We start from the raw sequence: 17,669 nt of genomic DNA on the forward strand, positions 1-17,669 counted from the left end.
TAGTTTTTTAAGAGTTCGATAAGTATTATTATATATGTTTAGTGAAATACTCTAATTTGAAAAAAATTGTGCTATTTATAGAAAATTAAAAGTTTATGTGAAACTGAATTTTAAAAAAAAGAAAGCTATTAAACAGCACTATTTTGTTAAAGGTTCAACATGAATAAACACAAACTATTTAAAAATTAGGAAAAACAAGAACTGATAAAAGTGAACAATTTATTCCAAAAGCAGTTTCGATTAATTTTTTGCGAGCTCTTAAATGATATTTCCTGTGGTGGCGGGATGTTACATTCCAAATGTTCTCTTTTTTCTTCAAGAGTTCAATAAATGTGCTCGATGCTCTATTTAAAAGTTTCTCCAACGGGAGTTTGTTCAAAATTTTGACTCAGCTTTGCTGCAATACAAGTAAAAAAATTTATTAAGAAAGGTGAAGCAAATGTATTTAAGGCAACAGACAATAAGGAACAGTCATTAAAAATTACCAACCAATTAATTCTGTCAGCATATTGTTATGGTATGAGTAAGTTTTTTATTATCAGTAAAAACTGAAATAAATTTTTAATGGTTTTCCATGTTTTTATAATAAGATTAATGGAAAGTGAAATTAAAATTATGTATAATTACAAGGAGTATCAGTTACTTGTCCCATTTTTTCAAATATTTAACCTTAAGAAGAAGACTTCTTTTTTAGATAAATAATTTTAACTTTATCTTTAATTTCAAAAAATAAATTAATCTATTAAATTATGAAAAAAGCAGATATAAGAAGTACCTACATATTAGTATATTTAAAGTTAAACGTGTGTTAATACTTTTTTATTAAAAAAATTACATTGAAAAAACCTGTTAAGTGCTTTAACGGGTAAAAAAATATTTTCAACTTCCTTCATAATTTATTCAAAACCTGCTTATTAATAATATAAAGCATGCAACTGCATTTGAAAAATTGATCCTTACAGTCTATGTTATTTAAATTTCCATCTAATCTAATTTCATTAAATATTACTTTTTGAAAAAACCCTCTTTAAGTTTTTAATAGTAATACAAAATTACAGATACAAGTTTCTTCAACTTTATAAGTATTAAAAACTTAATCATATAAGGCATGCAGATCTATTTGACAAATTTGTGCTACACAATAAATTACATAAAATTAAATGTGAATCAATAAGTTTTAATAAAAACATTTTTTTTTAATAAAACGCACTTAGCGTCCCAAGTGGGTTTTTTCAAGGTGGGCCCACTTGTCAATAGAAAGTGCAAAGTAATTGGAAAAAAAACAAAATTTTTATTCCGCGAATACTGACAAATATACAGTTTAAAAATAAAATAATACGAAGAAATTAATTCTGTCAGCATATTGTTTAGGTATGAGTAAGTTTACTTTTTATAACGCAATTTTTTCCGTTGTAAAAAAATATTCAAAATCACTGAATTCAGTACCAACTCTAGAATAATTGCTGGTATAATCTTATCGGAACTATAGAAAGAGCAAAGTAATTGTAAGGAAAAAACTATATTTGAATTCGGCGAATACTAATAAATATACAGTTACGAACGAAAAAGATTAAATGCAATTCATAAAATTTGTTTATCATTTAAAGTAATGTCAAAATATAAAAAAAAACTACTTTTATGTACTTGCAAAATTTACTTCAGATTGGCGAATTTGGCGTAGAAAATCATACTTTTAATTCACGGTTAAAAACATAACACATTTATAACATAAACTTCTTTAATGGATAGAAACAGAGTTATACTTCTTATAAAATAACTTTAAAAGCAATACTCAATTAAAAACTCACCTGAATTAGTATATAACGAATTAGATACGCTGCTTCGTTGCATAAACTTAGTCGCCATATTGTTTTGACTTGTGCTATCCCATAACCCCATGCGGTTGCTGCCACCTGATTGGTTGAATTGTGAAGTTGATTCAACCAAAGAACTTATACGCTTCGCGTAAAGAAGGGAAACTTCCTATACTATGAATGTTAAGTCGTAAGGATCTTTCCCCCAACTTGGGCGCTGAAGGTGTAATGCAGGAAAGCCACCGTCAAGAGCGATTGAAGAACGGGCGCAGATCATTTGATTTTCACCCAATGCACTCATATTTTCTCCGTTAATTATAATCGGATTCGATTTTGCTTTTAAATTTTTTTCAGTTCAAAAATTTTAGCAGGATTATAATTTATTTTAAAGTAGTAAATATTTATTTAACAAAAGTAATTTATATTAAAAAATAAAAATTCATTAAAACTTTAAAAAATTGAGTAAAATTTATTTCCCCTTGGAAAAAAAAAACTTTTTCACTTTGTTAATTTTTCCATGTGTGTATATGTATAAGAAATGTGCTATATAAAAATAAAAATTTTCAATTATATATATACTTAGAGTTTTAAAAAAATAAACAAGACACTTGTTGCAGAATTTGTTTTATCTTTATTAAACGTATCTAAAAATATTCTTTTTGGTTATATATTTTAAGAATATACTTTTCAATAAAATAAAAATTACACAAATAAAATTGTATACATTTTATACAATAAATAAATATTTGAGCAAGTTTATGAAATAAAATAGCATAAAATTAAAAAGATGCAATGTCGGTTCATTGGAACTGCACTAGGAACAAGTCTGCATTATTTTTGATACATAATCTTTAATTTTAGAATGTCTTGAACACAATCTACATCTGTTATGTAGTCAGTCTGTCAGTATCAACATTCCGTAACGATACAATTTTGCTGGCCTCTAATCATTTCTTGCACCTAATATAAAAATAAAAAAATCACACAGTAAGATTAAAGTGCTAATATGACATAAGAATGCTGTCTAATTCGAGAACGGAACTTAAAATGTATGGCATTAATAAATTATATGTATTATTTTTCTTAAGTATTAATATTTTATTAAATACTTTTTAAAAAGCAGGCAGTGTTTAAGGAAAATATTTAGAAAGGAAATTTAACAACAAAACAATTCATTGGTGGATTAAATAACAAAATCAATTAAATTTATGTTTTACTGGCAGTACCATCTTCATAGCATGCAGGGGCCCAGGGCACAAAAATATTTTAGACCTATAATGTGTCGTAATGCTTAAAAACAAACTAAAAAACTTCACATACAAAAAATAAATCATTTTTAAGATACAGTCCCTGGCCAAATTATTAGACGCACTTTAAGATTCTATGTAAAATTATAATTATCAGGTAATACTATGCAGCTTTATTGTTTTTACGTAGCTGAAACCGGTTTTCACTTCTTTACGTTAGTGTATCAGTTGGTTAACATTGAAATGAAATACGTTAAAAATAAATACAAATAGGAGGTGAATGAAAAATCTCCCGAATAAAAATCTATTTGTATGTTTAATTATAAAAGTATTAACATGTATATTAATACTTTTATAATTAAATACATTATATTAATAAATTAACGCGCATGTTTAATTATATAAGTATAGTATGTAAACTCGTGCAAATCATGTCATTATTAAAAAACTACAGTGCGTCTATTAATTTGACCTAATTATTATAATATTATAATATAGTACCTGATACAATAAATAATCTGTATTTTTATCACATTTTGTCGAATTTATATTACATATCGCCTAATTTAACCAATTGATATACAAACGTAAACAAGTACAAACCGGTTTCAGTAGCGTAAATACAATAAAACAGTGTAGTAATACCTGAGTAATTAAGATTTTACATAGAATCTTATAGTGCGTCTAATAATTTGAATAGGGACTGTATAATGCATTAATTTTAACTAATTTTGATTACCACAAAAACTCAAATAAAGTACTTTTAAACTATGCATAGTTTAAAAAAATTGATACGCTAACCAGTTGTAATCCTCATATAATAAAATAAGAAAAATAGTTTTCGGTTGACTTTTTAAGTTTTCTTGGTGATAAACTACTCCAATTATTGGTGTTTGATAATCAATCACCATTTGTAGAAAAAATATGCATATTCTATAAAAAAAAAAATTTTTTTTAATATATAAGGTAATGTTTTTAGTCTTAAATTCTTTTTAATGCAATTTTTCAAAAAAATACGATTCTCTAGGGCCCCCTAAGAAAATGGGGTCCCCGGGCATTGCCCTGTGTGCCTATAAGTAAAGACGGTACTGTTTGCTGGACAGTTAGAGCTAACAGACAAATAATATATATATATCTACTATAAACCACTCTATAAATATTATATGAATAAAAAGTAACACTTTTTACAATTAACACTATTTAAATAATTTCATGTATGTAATGAACTTTCAAAAATTTAAAATGTCAAATTTATAGATCTTTTTCACATTTCTTGAAAAACATTTAAATTTTTACTTAGTTATGTACATAAATTTCATTTGTGAATATTTAATTCCGACCAAAAAAGATAAACTCACTTATGGAATTATACAGAATTTAAAAACCAAATGAAATTAAATTAAAATCAGACACTATAAATTAGTCACACATTTAGTTACAATTCTAAGTCAGTCTTATCTAATAGGTTCATATAATCAATCATTGAAAAATAATTTACCGAAATCTTCGAAAATGCTTAACTATTTACTTACATTTCGATATTTTGAGGAAAGCGAAACAATTTCAAATTTGGATAACCCGCTCTATTTACATTGCAGTAAGCACATCTATCATAATTCTTTTCTTTGCGCACAGAAGAATCACTGAAAAATATTGAAAGAAAAAAAGAGAATTAGAATCTTTATCAAAATTGAAAACAAGGAGAAAAAAATCAACAGAAGATAGGTTATACAAAGCGCACTTACTTGTTAGGGATAATTGTCAAATTAACGTCCGCCATTGATTGATTTCTCATGTCCTTCTCTCTCCAAACTCTCCTTCCAAATCTAAGGATGATAATGCGCATGCGCTGCACTGTGCCCCTGGAGACAAACTTCTCCGCCGTACACGAAGCGCCGGCATTGTGCCAAATTTTGTTACGACTTTCGCGAGTTTCCCATCTTTACACTTATACAATCTTTGGGACAAACACCTCCTAGTTATTTACTAGCTAGATCATGTATTTTGGCAAGGTACCTGCCCGCGCAAGCGGGCACTAGACCTCTTATCTGTGATATGCCCTAGGGCGACTGAGACTAATGACCTAGGTATCCTAGTTATTTAATTAAACCAAGCAATATTATTTATTAATATTGAAAAAGAAAAGTGGTAGTTGCATATTCATTTAATGCAATTTTAATTTTAATATATGGAAGAAAAAAAAGGTGTTAAAACAATCAATCAATTTAGTTTTTGACATCTATAAAGATGTAATTAATTACTTCTATAACAGTTGTGTTAACCATATTGTAATAAAACTAGTTTAGTGACTATAAGTGTTACAGGAATTATATTGCAATATGTAATAAGAACTTGTTTTATTGTTTTTGAAAGGAAATTGTAAGAGTAACAGAAAAAAAATTTAAATTGCATTAAAAATCAATAGAATAGTGTCAAAATAGTTAATAGAAATACAAAAAAATATAAGATACAAAATGGTTAAAGACGTAAAAAATAATTAGCAGCGTTAAAAACGTTAACGTAAATCTTTTAGCAAAATTCTCAAATATAGCTCACGCAAAAATTTAAAAAATGGAAAAAATTGGGATCTCTTTATTACGATTACTGGTTACCCATTGGTCAACTGATTTTTTTTTCTGGATTGACTCCGATAAACGCCACAACATTTCAAATCATGGGTTGCAAAAACAGTCTCCATTGGATGTTTATCGTCGGATTGGTTTTCATATCCTGCCTATATCCGTGTTCTAAGACGTCAGTAGGGGAAAAAAGGGGGTTCAGCCGCAGCAGGAGGGGTACAACTCAACATTTCAGATTCGGCTACTGCCGCAGCAGGAGAAATACAACTCAACGAACTATGACGTCAGAGGTTTTTCTGAGAGTGTGAGATCCCTACTGTAGATAAGGTTTTATCTAGAGGGTTGTTTTTATCTCTTCTGTAGAAAGTGAAGGAATTATTTTCATTTTCGGGACTTAGAAATTTTTCGTACCCAAGTGTATTTTATTAAATTTTCAATATTTAAATTAATATACCAATTATTATTTTCTCATTTAAGCATTATATTTTATTCTATTCCTAATATTTAAATTAATATTTTAAATAAATAATTTTTCTTTATAATGCTTACGATTTACTTTGATTACTAAAATGGAGTAGTATATTTTTACTATGTTTTAATTATTTAAATTAATGTGCGGATCATTATTTTCTCATTAAAGCATTATAAAACATTCATTTAATTTCTAAACGAACCCTTCTTTAGAGATTTTATTTGTACCAATTTTAAATGATGTGTCTAATAATTCTGAACTGATGAAATAGTTTATTAATCGGAATATTTGTATTTAATAAGTCGAGATATGGTAAATATGTAGTAATCATTCTAAGAGATGTTCAGTTGAATAAAATGGTTTATGCTTTCATTACTTAAATTAATGTGCGAATTATTATTTTCCCATTAAAGCATTGTAATTGATTTAATTTCTAAATAAACACTTCTTTAGAGATTACATTTTTACCAATTTTAAATGATATGTCTAATAATTCTAAACTGATGAAATAGCTTCATAGTCAGAATATTTGTATTTAATTAGTCGATATAGTAAATATGTAATAATCATTCTAAGAGGTAACAGTACATAATCAGTTGAATAAAATGGTTTATGACTTCAAAAAAACTTTACGAATTTTTCTACTCATTATCAGTAATATAGTGTAATTATTTTTCATTATAGTTTTCCGCTAAAACTCATTTGATTAACACAGTTTTCGGAAATATCGACAAAATACTAGCGTCTTGGACATTAAACTAAGAAAGTTAAGTAAACTCATATCGTCACTCTGAAACTAAAGTTTTAGGTAACTATGTCCCGTTTTTAATCACCTGTGTTCCAAAACTCTTCAGATTGGTTGTTAATTTGAAGTTAGAAAAATTTTCAAAATGCAGCAGAGTAGCAGAAGTTTGTATTTTGAGTAATTTTCAACTTGCTTTGACTTTGAAAAATTTTACAATTATATATAATTTGAAAAATTTTGAAGTTGTTTGAACATAGAAAAGTATTTTAGTAGAAAAAAACGGGATTATATAAAGTCGCAGAAGTTTAGTTGCGGTAAAAATTCGAAACTGTTTTGGATTTGCAAAACTTTCAAATAATTCGTAGTTTAAAAAATTCAGAATAGGTTTGTTTTCCAAAAACTCTGATAATGCTTAGAATTAGGAATATTCTGAAGGTGTTGTTATTTTGAAAAATTCCGAAGTTCTTAAAAACGGGTATATAAAGAATCGCAGAAGTTTGAGGTTAGAAATATTTCAAAACTTTTACGATTTTGAAAAATTTTCAAATTATTTGTACTTCAAAAGAATTCCGAATCAGTTTGTTTTCAAAAAATTCTGAAAATACATAGAATTAAGAAAATTGTGAAGTTAGTGTTGCTTAGAAAAATTCTGAATCTTTTAAAAACGGGTATGTAAAGAATCGCAGAAGTTCGAAATATTTTAAAACTGTTTGTACTTAAAACATTTCTGATGTTATTGGTACTTAGAAAATTTCTTAATTTATTTGTACTTTGAGTAGCTTTCAAATTGTTCCGACTATGAAAAATTTTCCAAATTTTTCTACTTAGAAATATTTTAAAGCTTTGCACATTAGAAAATTTTCGTAGTTGGGAAAAAATGAAATTATTTAGGGAGTTACAGAAGTTTTATGTTAGAAAAATTTTAGATTTGTTTCGACTTTAAAAATTTTTCAAATAATGAGCACTTAGAAAAAATTCCGAAGTTGTTTTTTTTTTTTTTATTTCCAATGCAGCAGACGATACGGACATTATCCTAACGCCGTACAGAGATCAAAATGAAATAAAAATACAAATACAGAAGGAGATGAAATATACAAAATACAAAAACAAAAGCAAAACATCAAAGACAAAAATTAATTCATGAACTTAAATTGAACAAAAGTTCTCTGGCCTCCCAGTATCGGGAGTAGATACAGTTCTTTGTGAGAACAATTCCGAAGTTGTTTGAACGTAGAAAATTGTTTTAGTCGGCAAAAAAAATTATACAAGATGTAACAAAACATTTTTTTTTTTTTTCAAATTGTTTTGATTTTGAAAATTTTTAAATTATTTATACTTTGAAAAAATTTTGAATCTGTTTGTGTTAGAAATATTCTGGAGTTGTATGTACATAAAATTGCTATTAGTAGGAAAAAAATGAGTATATATCAAGTAGCAGATGTTTGGTCGTGGAAAAGTTTTCAAACTGTTTTCAACTTTGAAAAATGTTCAAATTTTTTGTAATTTGCAAAATTTTTAATTTGTTGGTTTTTAAAAAATTCTGAAAATGTTCAGAATTAGGAAAATTCTGAAGTTGTTAGTACTTTTAAAATTTCTGAAGTTTTTAAAAAACGGGTATATTAAGAATTGCAGATGGTGTAAGTAATACTGTTGTACGGTATGTACAAACTGTTTGTACTTTGAAAAATTCTGATGTGGTTGGAACTTAGAAAATTTTTCAAGTTGCTTGTTCTTTGAATAATTTTCAAATTGTCTTGACTTTGAAAAATTTTGATTGAAATTTCTGATTTCTTGAAAAGTCTGAATTCTTCTTGTTTTGTACATAGAATTGTTTCTAAATTCTTTGAACATAGAAAATTGTTTTAGTTGGGAAAAAGGGGTATATAAGATGTCGCAGAAGTATTTTTCAAAATGTTTTGATTTCGAAAAATTTTCAAATTATTTATACTCTGAAAAATTCTTAATGTGTAGGTTTTAGAAATATTCTAAAATTGTTTGAACATGGAAAACTTTTTTTAGTTGAAAAAAAAAAAAACGAATATATCTAGAGAGTCGCAAAAGTTTGAAGTCAGAAAAAGTTTCAACTTGCTTAGGTTGTGAAAATTTTTCAAATTGTTTACACTTAGGAAGAATTCTAAAGTTGAGTGAAGTCTAGAAAAGGTTTCAAATTTTTGTTCTTAAAAATATTCGTAAGTTGTTTAAATATCGAGCTTTTTTTTTTTAAGTAGGGAAAAAAAAAACGGATTTATAAGGTGCAGCATGTGTTTGGACGAGGAAAAATTTTTGAACTGTTTCGACTTTTAAAAGTTGACAAATTTTTCTTGCTTTGATAAATTCTGAAACTGTAGAATTTAGAAAAACTCTGAAGACGTTTAGAATCAGGGAAATTCTAAAGTTCTTAAAAAACGGGTAAGTAAGGAGTCGCAGAAGTTGGAAGTTAGAAAAAAGTTTCAATCTCTTTATATCATTCTGATGTTTTTTGGCATTTGAAGTTGCTTATACTTTGAATAATTTTTTTTCCTTTTTTTGTACTTTGAAATATTCTGAAGATACGTGAATTTGAAAATTTCTGAAGTTGGGAAGAAGAAAAGGAATTTTAAAGTTAGAAATTTTTTTAACATGTTTCGACTTTGATAAATTTACGAATTCTTTGTACTTTGAACAATTCTTAATCGGTTTTAGAAAAATTCTGATGTTGTTTGAGTATAGAAAATTTTTTGAAAGTGAGAAAAACTGGTATTTAACGTATAGCAGAAGTTTGTTTTCGGAAAAATTTTCAAATTTTTTTGTAATTAGAAAAACTCGGATATTTTTATTACTTAGAAAAATTCAGAAAATGTTTTAACTTTGAATAATTTTCAAATTCTTTTGGCTTTGAAAAAGTTTCAAACAGCTAGTGCTTAAACATATTTTGCAAATGTTTAAACGTAGAAATTTATTTATGCCGGAAAAAGCAGCTTTATTACGCCTAACAGAAGTTTGATCTTGGAAAAACATCAATATGTTTTGGCTTTGAATATTTTTCAAATTATTTGAACTTAGAAAAATTCTAAAGTTGTTGGTACTTGAAAAATTTTTTAAATTGTTTTAAGTTAAAACATTTAAAAAATTTATGTACCTAAAGTTATAACGAAGTTGTTTGTACTTTATTATAATTTCAAATTGCTTTGACTTAGAAAAACTTTAAAATATTTTCTTCTCAGAAATATTCTAAAATTGTTTGAATATAACACAATTTTTGAAGTTGGAAAAATGGGTATATACCGAGTCATAGATGTTTGGTCTAGGAAAAATTTTCAAATTGTTGCGATTTTAGAAAATTTTTTGAATTGTATGTACTTTGAGAAATTATGAAACTGACGGTATTTTGAAAAATTCTGAAGTTATTTGTGCCTAGAATTTTTTAAAATTTATTTCGATTTAATTTTTTGTTGATGCTTTTAATGTTGTTGCTGATTTTAAAAATTCTGAAGTTGTTTGTACTTTAAATAATTTTCAAATTGTTTTAAGATTTAAAGAATTTTTAAGCTGTTAATACTTAGAATCAAATCTTAAGATGTTCGAACTTAAAAAACTTTTTCGAGCTGTTTGGACTTTAAAATATTCTGATATTCCTTGAGTATAGAAAACTTTTGAAATTTGAAAAAATGGCTATATACTAAGAGTAATCAGTAATACCTAATCAGTGGGGTTGAACTCACATCCCTACTAGGGAAGTGGACTGTAGCTCTTGAATAATTTTCACTTTGTTTTGATTTTAAAAACGTTTTCAAACCATTTGTACTTACAAATATTTTGAAAATGTTTATACACAGAAATTTATTGAAGTCGGAAAGAAACAGTTATATAACAAGTAGCAGAAGTTTAGTCTTGGAACGACATTGAATAATTTTAAAATTATTTAGGCTTGGAAAAATTCTTAAGTGGTTGGGGCTGAAAGAAATTTTAAAATTGCATAGATTTGAAAAAGTAAAGAAACTTTCTTTACCTAAAATGATTATGAAGTTGCTTGAACTTGAAAATTTTTGATGTAAGGAAAACAGTGTATAAAGAGCAGCTGAAATTTAGTTAAAAAATGCTTAACTTATTAGGACTTGTCACTTACTTGACACTTAAAATTATTCAGAAATTCCTTGAACATATAGAAAATTATTTTTGTTGGGGAAAATGGGTATATAAGAAGTCGCTGAAATATTTTAAAATTATTTTGACTTTGAACACTTTTCAAAGTGTTCGTACTTGAAAAAAAAAATTCTGATGTTGTTGGTACTTAGAAAATTTCTGAAGTTGTTTGTACTGAGAATAATTTCAAATTGTTTTGACTTAGAAAAACTTTCAAATTTTTTGGTCTTTGAAATATTCTGAAATTGTTTGACCATACGCAATTTTTGCAGTTGGAAAAAATGAGCATATAACGACTCATAAATGTTTGGTCTAGGAAAAATTTCCAAACTGTTTCGATTTTTTTTTAAATTTCGAAATATATGTACTTTGAAAAATTATGAAGATGCAGGTATTTAGAAAAATTCTAAAGTTGTTTGCATCTAAAATTGTTTTTTAGTTTGTTTTGATTAAAAAAGTTTTAGTACTTTATTCACAAAATGATTCTAAAGTCGTTTGTACTTAAGGAATTTTTGAAGTTTTTTTCTTAACAAAAATAAACGTATACATAATGATTTGCGGAAGATTGAAGTTCAAATGTTTTTTTTTTAAATTTTTTAAACTGTTTGTACTCAGAAAAATTCTGATGCTGTTGACACTACTTTTAAAAAGTCTGAAGTTGATTCTACTTTAACTTATTTTCAAATTATTATTATATTTAAAATATTCTAAGAGCTACTAAGACCTAATCAGTGGGGTTGAACTCTTATCTATACTGGAGAAGTGGAGTGTAGCGATCGATGACTTCTCGTTTATAGGATAACCGGTACACTCCACTTCCCCAGTATAGATAAGAGTTCAACCCCACTGATTAGGTCTTAGTAGCTCTTAGAATATTTTAAATATAATAATAATTTGAAAATAAGTTAAAGTAGAATCAACTTCAGACTTTTTAAAAGTAGTGTCAACAGCATCAGAATTTTTCTGAGTACAAACAGTTTAAAAAATTTAAAAAAAAAACATTTGAACTTCAATCTTCCGCAAATCATTATGTATACGTTTATTTTTGTTAAGAAAAAAACTTCAAAAATTCCTTAAGTACAAACGACTTTAGAATCATTTTGTGAATAAAGTACTAAAACTTTTTTAATCAAAACAAACTAAAAAACAATTTTAGATGCAAACAACTTTAGAATTTTTCTAAATACCTGCATCTTCATAATTTTTCAAAGTACATATATTTCGAAATTTAAAAAAAAATCGAAACAGTTTGGAAATTTTTCCTAGACCAAACATTTATGAGTCGTTATATGCTCATTTTTTCCAACTGCAAAAATTGCGTATGGTCAAACAATTTCAGAATATTTCAAAGACCAAAAAATTTGAAAGTTTTTCTAAGTCAAAACAATTTGAAATTATTCTCAGTACAAACAACTTCAGAAATTTTCTAAGTACCAACAACATCAGAATTTTTTTTTTCAAGTACGAACACTTTGAAAAGTGTTCAAAGTCAAAATAATTTTAAAATATTTCAGCGACTTCTTATATACCCATTTTCCCCAACAAAAATAATTTTCTATATGTTCAAGGAATTTCTGAATAATTTTAAGTGTCAAGTAAGTGACAAGTCCTAATAAGTTAAGCATTTTTTAACTAAATTTCAGCTGCTCTTTATACACTGTTTTCCTTACATCAAAAATTTTCAAGTTCAAGCAACTTCATAATCATTTTAGGTAAAGAAAGTTTCTTTACTTTTTCAAATCTATGCAATTTTAAAATTTCTTTCAGCCCCAACCACTTAAGAATTTTTCCAAGCCTAAATAATTTTAAAATTATTCAATGTCGTTCCAAGACTAAACTTCTGCTACTTGTTATATAACTGTTTCTTTCCGACTTCAATAAATTTCTGTGTATAAACATTTTCAAAATATTTGTAAGTACAAATGGTTTGAAAACGTTTTTAAAATCAAAACAAAGTGAAAATTATTCAAGAGCTACAGTCCACTTCCCTAGTAGGGATGTGAGTTCAACCCCACTGATTAGGTATTACTGATTACTCTTAGTATATAGCCATTTTTTCAAATTTCAAAAGTTTTCTATACTCAAGGAATATCAGAATATTTTAAAGTCCAAACAGCTCGAAAAAGTTTTTTAAGTTCGAACATCTTAAGATTTGATTCTAAGTATTAACAGCTTAAAAATTCTTTAAATCTTAAAACAATTTGAAAATTATTTAAAGTACAAACAACTTCAGAATTTTTAAAATCAGCAACAACATTAAAAGCATCAACAAAAAATTAAATCGAAATAAATTTTAAAAAATTCTAGGCACAAATAACTTCAGAATTTTTCAAAATACCGTCAGTTTCATAATTTCTCAAAGTACATACAATTCAAAAAATTTTCTAAAATCGCAACAATTTGAAAATTTTTCCTAGACCAAACATCTATGACTCGGTATATACCCATTTTTCCAACTTCAAAAATTGTGTTATATTCAAACAATTTTAGAATATTTCTGAGAAGAAAATATTTTAAAGTTTTTCTAAGTCAAAGCAATTTGAAATTATAATAAAGTACAAACAACTTCGTTATAACTTTAGGTACATAAATTTTTTAAATGTTTTAACTTAAAACAATTTAAAAAATTTTTCAAGTACCAACAACTTTAGAATTTTTCTAAGTTCAAATAATTTGAAAAATATTCAAAGCCAAAACATATTGATGTTTTTCCAAGATCAAACTTCTGTTAGGCGTAATAAAGCTGCTTTTTCCGGCATAAATAAATTTCTACGTTTAAACATTTGCAAAATATGTTTAAGCACTAGCTGTTTGAAACTTTTTCAAAGCCAAAAGAATTTGAAAATTATTCAAAGTTAAAACATTTTCTGAATTTTTCTAAGTAATAAAAATATCCGAGTTTTTCTAATTACAAAAAAATTTGAAAATTTTTCCGAAAACAAACTTCTGCTATACGTTAAATACCAGTTTTTCTCACTTTCAAAAAATTTTCTATACTCAAACAACATCAGAATTTTTCTAAAACCGATTAAGAATTGTTCAAAGTACAAAGAATTCGTAAATTTATCAAAGTCGAAACATGTTAAAAAAATTTCTAACTTTAAAATTCCTTTTCTTCTTCCCAACTTCAGAAATTTTCAAATTCACGTATCTTCAGAATATTTCAAAGTACAAAAAAAGGAAAAAAAATTATTCAAAGTATAAGCAACTTCAAATGCCAAAAAACATCAGAATGATATAAAGAGATTGAAACTTTTTTCTAACTTCCAACTTCTGCGACTCCTTACTTACCCGTTTTTTAAGAACTTTAGAATTTCCCTGATTCTAAACGTCTTCAGAGTTTTTCTAAATTCTACAGTTTCAGAATTTATCAAAGCAAGAAAAATTTGTCAACTTTTAAAAGTCGAAACAGTTCAAAAATTTTTCCTCGTCCAAACACATGCTGCACCTTATAAATCCGTTTTTTTTTTCCCTACTTAAAAAAAAAAAGCTCGATATTTAAACAACTTACGAATATTTTTAAGAACAAAAATTTGAAACCTTTTCTAGACTTCACTCAACTTTAGAATTCTTCCTAAGTGTAAACAATTTGAAAAATTTTCACAACCTAAGCAAGTTGAAACTTTTTCTGACTTCAAACTTTTGCGACTCTCTAGATATATTCGTTTTTTTTTTTTTCAACTAAAAAAAGTTTTCCATGTTCAAACAATTTTAGAATATTTCTAAAACCTACACATTAAGAATTTTTCAGAGTATAAATAATTTGAAAATTTTTCGAAATCAAAACATTTTGAAAAATACTTCTGCGACATCTTATATACCCCTTTTTCCCAACTAAAACAATTTTCTATGTTCAAAGAATTTAGAAACAATTCTATGTACAAAACAAGAAGAATTCAGACTTTTCAAGAAATCAGAAATTTCAATCAAAATTTTTCAAAGTCAAGACAATTTGAAAATTATTCAAAGAACAAGCAACTTGAAAAATTTTCTAAGTTCCAACCACATCAGAATTTTTCAAAGTACAAACAGTTTGTACATACCGTACAACAGTATTACTTACACCATCTGCAATTCTTAATATACCCGTTTTTTAAAAACTTCAGAAATTTTAAAAGTACTAACAACTTCAGAATTTTCCTAATTCTGAACATTTTCAGAATTTTTTAAAAACCAACAAATTAAAAATTTTGCAAATTACAAAAAATTTGAACATTTTTCAAAGTTGAAAACAGTTTGAAAACTTTTCCACGACCAAACATCTGCTACTTGATATATACTCATTTTTTTCCTACTAATAGCAATTTTATGTACATACAACTCCAGAATATTTCTAACACAAACAGATTCAAAATTTTTTCAAAGTATAAATAATTTAAAAATTTTCAAAATCAAAACAATTTGAAAAAAAAAAAAAATGTTTTGTTACATCTTGTATAATTTTTTTTGCCGACTAAAACAATTTTCTACGTTCAAACAACTTCGGAATTGTTCTCACAAAGAACTGTATCTACTCCCGATACTGGGAGGCCAGAGAACTTTTGTTCAATTTAAGTTCATGAATTAATTTTTGTCTTTGATGTTTTGCTTTTGTTTTTGTATTTTGTATATTTCATCTCCTTCTGTATTTGTATTTTTATTTCATTTTGATCTCTGTACGGCGTTAGGATAATGTCCGTATCGTCTGCTGCATTGGAAATAAAAAAAAAAAAAACAACTTCGGAATTTTTTCTAAGTGCTCATTATTTGAAAAATTTTTAAAGTCGAAACAAATCTAAAATTTTTCTAACATAAAACTTCTGTAACTCCCTAAATAATTTCATTTTTTCCCAACTACGAAAATTTTCTAATGTGCAAAGCTTTAAAATATTTCTAAGTAGAAAAATTTGGAAAATTTTTCATAGTCGGAACAATTTGAAAGCTACTCAAAGTACAAATAAATTAAGAAATTTTCTAAGTACCAATAACATCAGAAATGTTTTAAGTACAAACAGTTTTAAAATATTTCGAACTTCTGCGATTCTTTACATACCCGTTTTTAAAAGATTCAGAATTTTTCTAAGCAACACTAACTTCACAATTTTCTTAATTCTATGTATTTTCAGAATTTTTTGAAAACAAACTGATTCGGAATTCTTTTGAAGTACAAATAATTTGAAAATTTTTCAAAATCGTAAAAGTTTTGAAATATTTCTAACCTCAAACTTCTGCGATTCTTTATATACCCGTTTTTAAGAACTTCGGAATTTTTCAAAATAACAACACCTTCAGAATATTCCTAATTCTAAGCATTATCAGAGTTTTTGGAAAACAAACCTATTCTGAATTTTTTAAACTACGAATTATTTGAAAGTTTTGCAAATCCAAAACAGTTTCGAATTTTTACCGCAACTAAACTTCTGCGACTTTATATAATCCCGTTTTTTTCTACTAAAATACTTTTCTATGTTCAAACAACTTCAAAATTTTTCAAATTATATATAATTGTAAAATTTTTCAAAGTCAAAGCAAGTTGAAAATTACTCAAAATACAAACTTCTGCTACTCTGCTGCATTTTGAAAATTTTTCTAACTTCAAATTAACAACCAATCTGAAGAGTTTTGGAACACAGGTGATTAAAAACGGGACATAGTTACCTAAAACTTTAGTTTCAGAGTGACGATATGAGTTTACTTAACTTTCTTAGTTTAATGTCCAAGACGCTAGTATTTTGTCGATATTTCCGAAAACTGTGTTAATCAAATGAGTTTTAGCGGAAAACTATAATGAAAAATAATTACACTATATTACTGATAATGAGTAGAAAAATTCGTAAAGTTTTTTTGAAGTCATAAACCATTTTATTCAACTGATTATGTACTGTTACCTCTTAGAATGATTATTACATATTTACTATATCGACTAATTAAATACAAATATTCTGACTATGAAGCTATTTCATCAGTTTAGAATTATTAGACATATCATTTAAAATTGGTAAAAATGTAATCTCTAAAGAAGTGTTTATTTAGAAATTAAATCAATTACAATGCTTTAATGGGAAAATAATAATTCGCACATTAATTTAAGTAATGAAAGCATAAACCATTTTATTCAACTGAACATCTCTTAGAATGATTACTACATATTTACCATATCTCGACTTATTAAATACAAATATTCCGATTAATAAACTATTTCATCAGTTCAGAATTATTAGACACATCATTTAAAATTGGTACAAATAAAATCTCTAAAGAAGGGTTCGTTTAGAAATTAAATGAATGTTTTATAATGCTTTAATGAGAAAATAATGATCCGCACATTAATTTAAATAATTAAAACATAGTAAAAATATACTACTCCATTTTAGTAATCAAAGTAAATCGTAAGCATTATAAAGAAAAATTATTTATTTAAAATATTAATTTAAATATTAGGAATAGAATAAAATATAATGCTTAAATGAGAAAATAATAATTGGTATATTAATTTAAATATTGAAAATTTAATAAAATACACTTGGGTACGAAAAATTTCTAAGTCCCGAAAATGAAAATAATTCCTTCACTTTCTACAGAAGAGATAAAAACAACCCTCTAGATAAAACCTTATCTACAGTAGGGATCTCACACTCTCAGAAAAACCTCTGACGTCATAGTTCGTTGAGTTGTATTTCTCCTGCTGCGGCAGTAGCCGAATCTGAAATG

Source organism: Parasteatoda tepidariorum, chromosome 4 (assembly GCF_982258835.1).
Source record: "Parasteatoda tepidariorum strain Cologne lab strain chromosome 4, Ptep-v5.0, whole genome shotgun sequence".
NCBI lineage: Eukaryota > Metazoa > Arthropoda > Arachnida > Araneae > Theridiidae > Parasteatoda > Parasteatoda tepidariorum.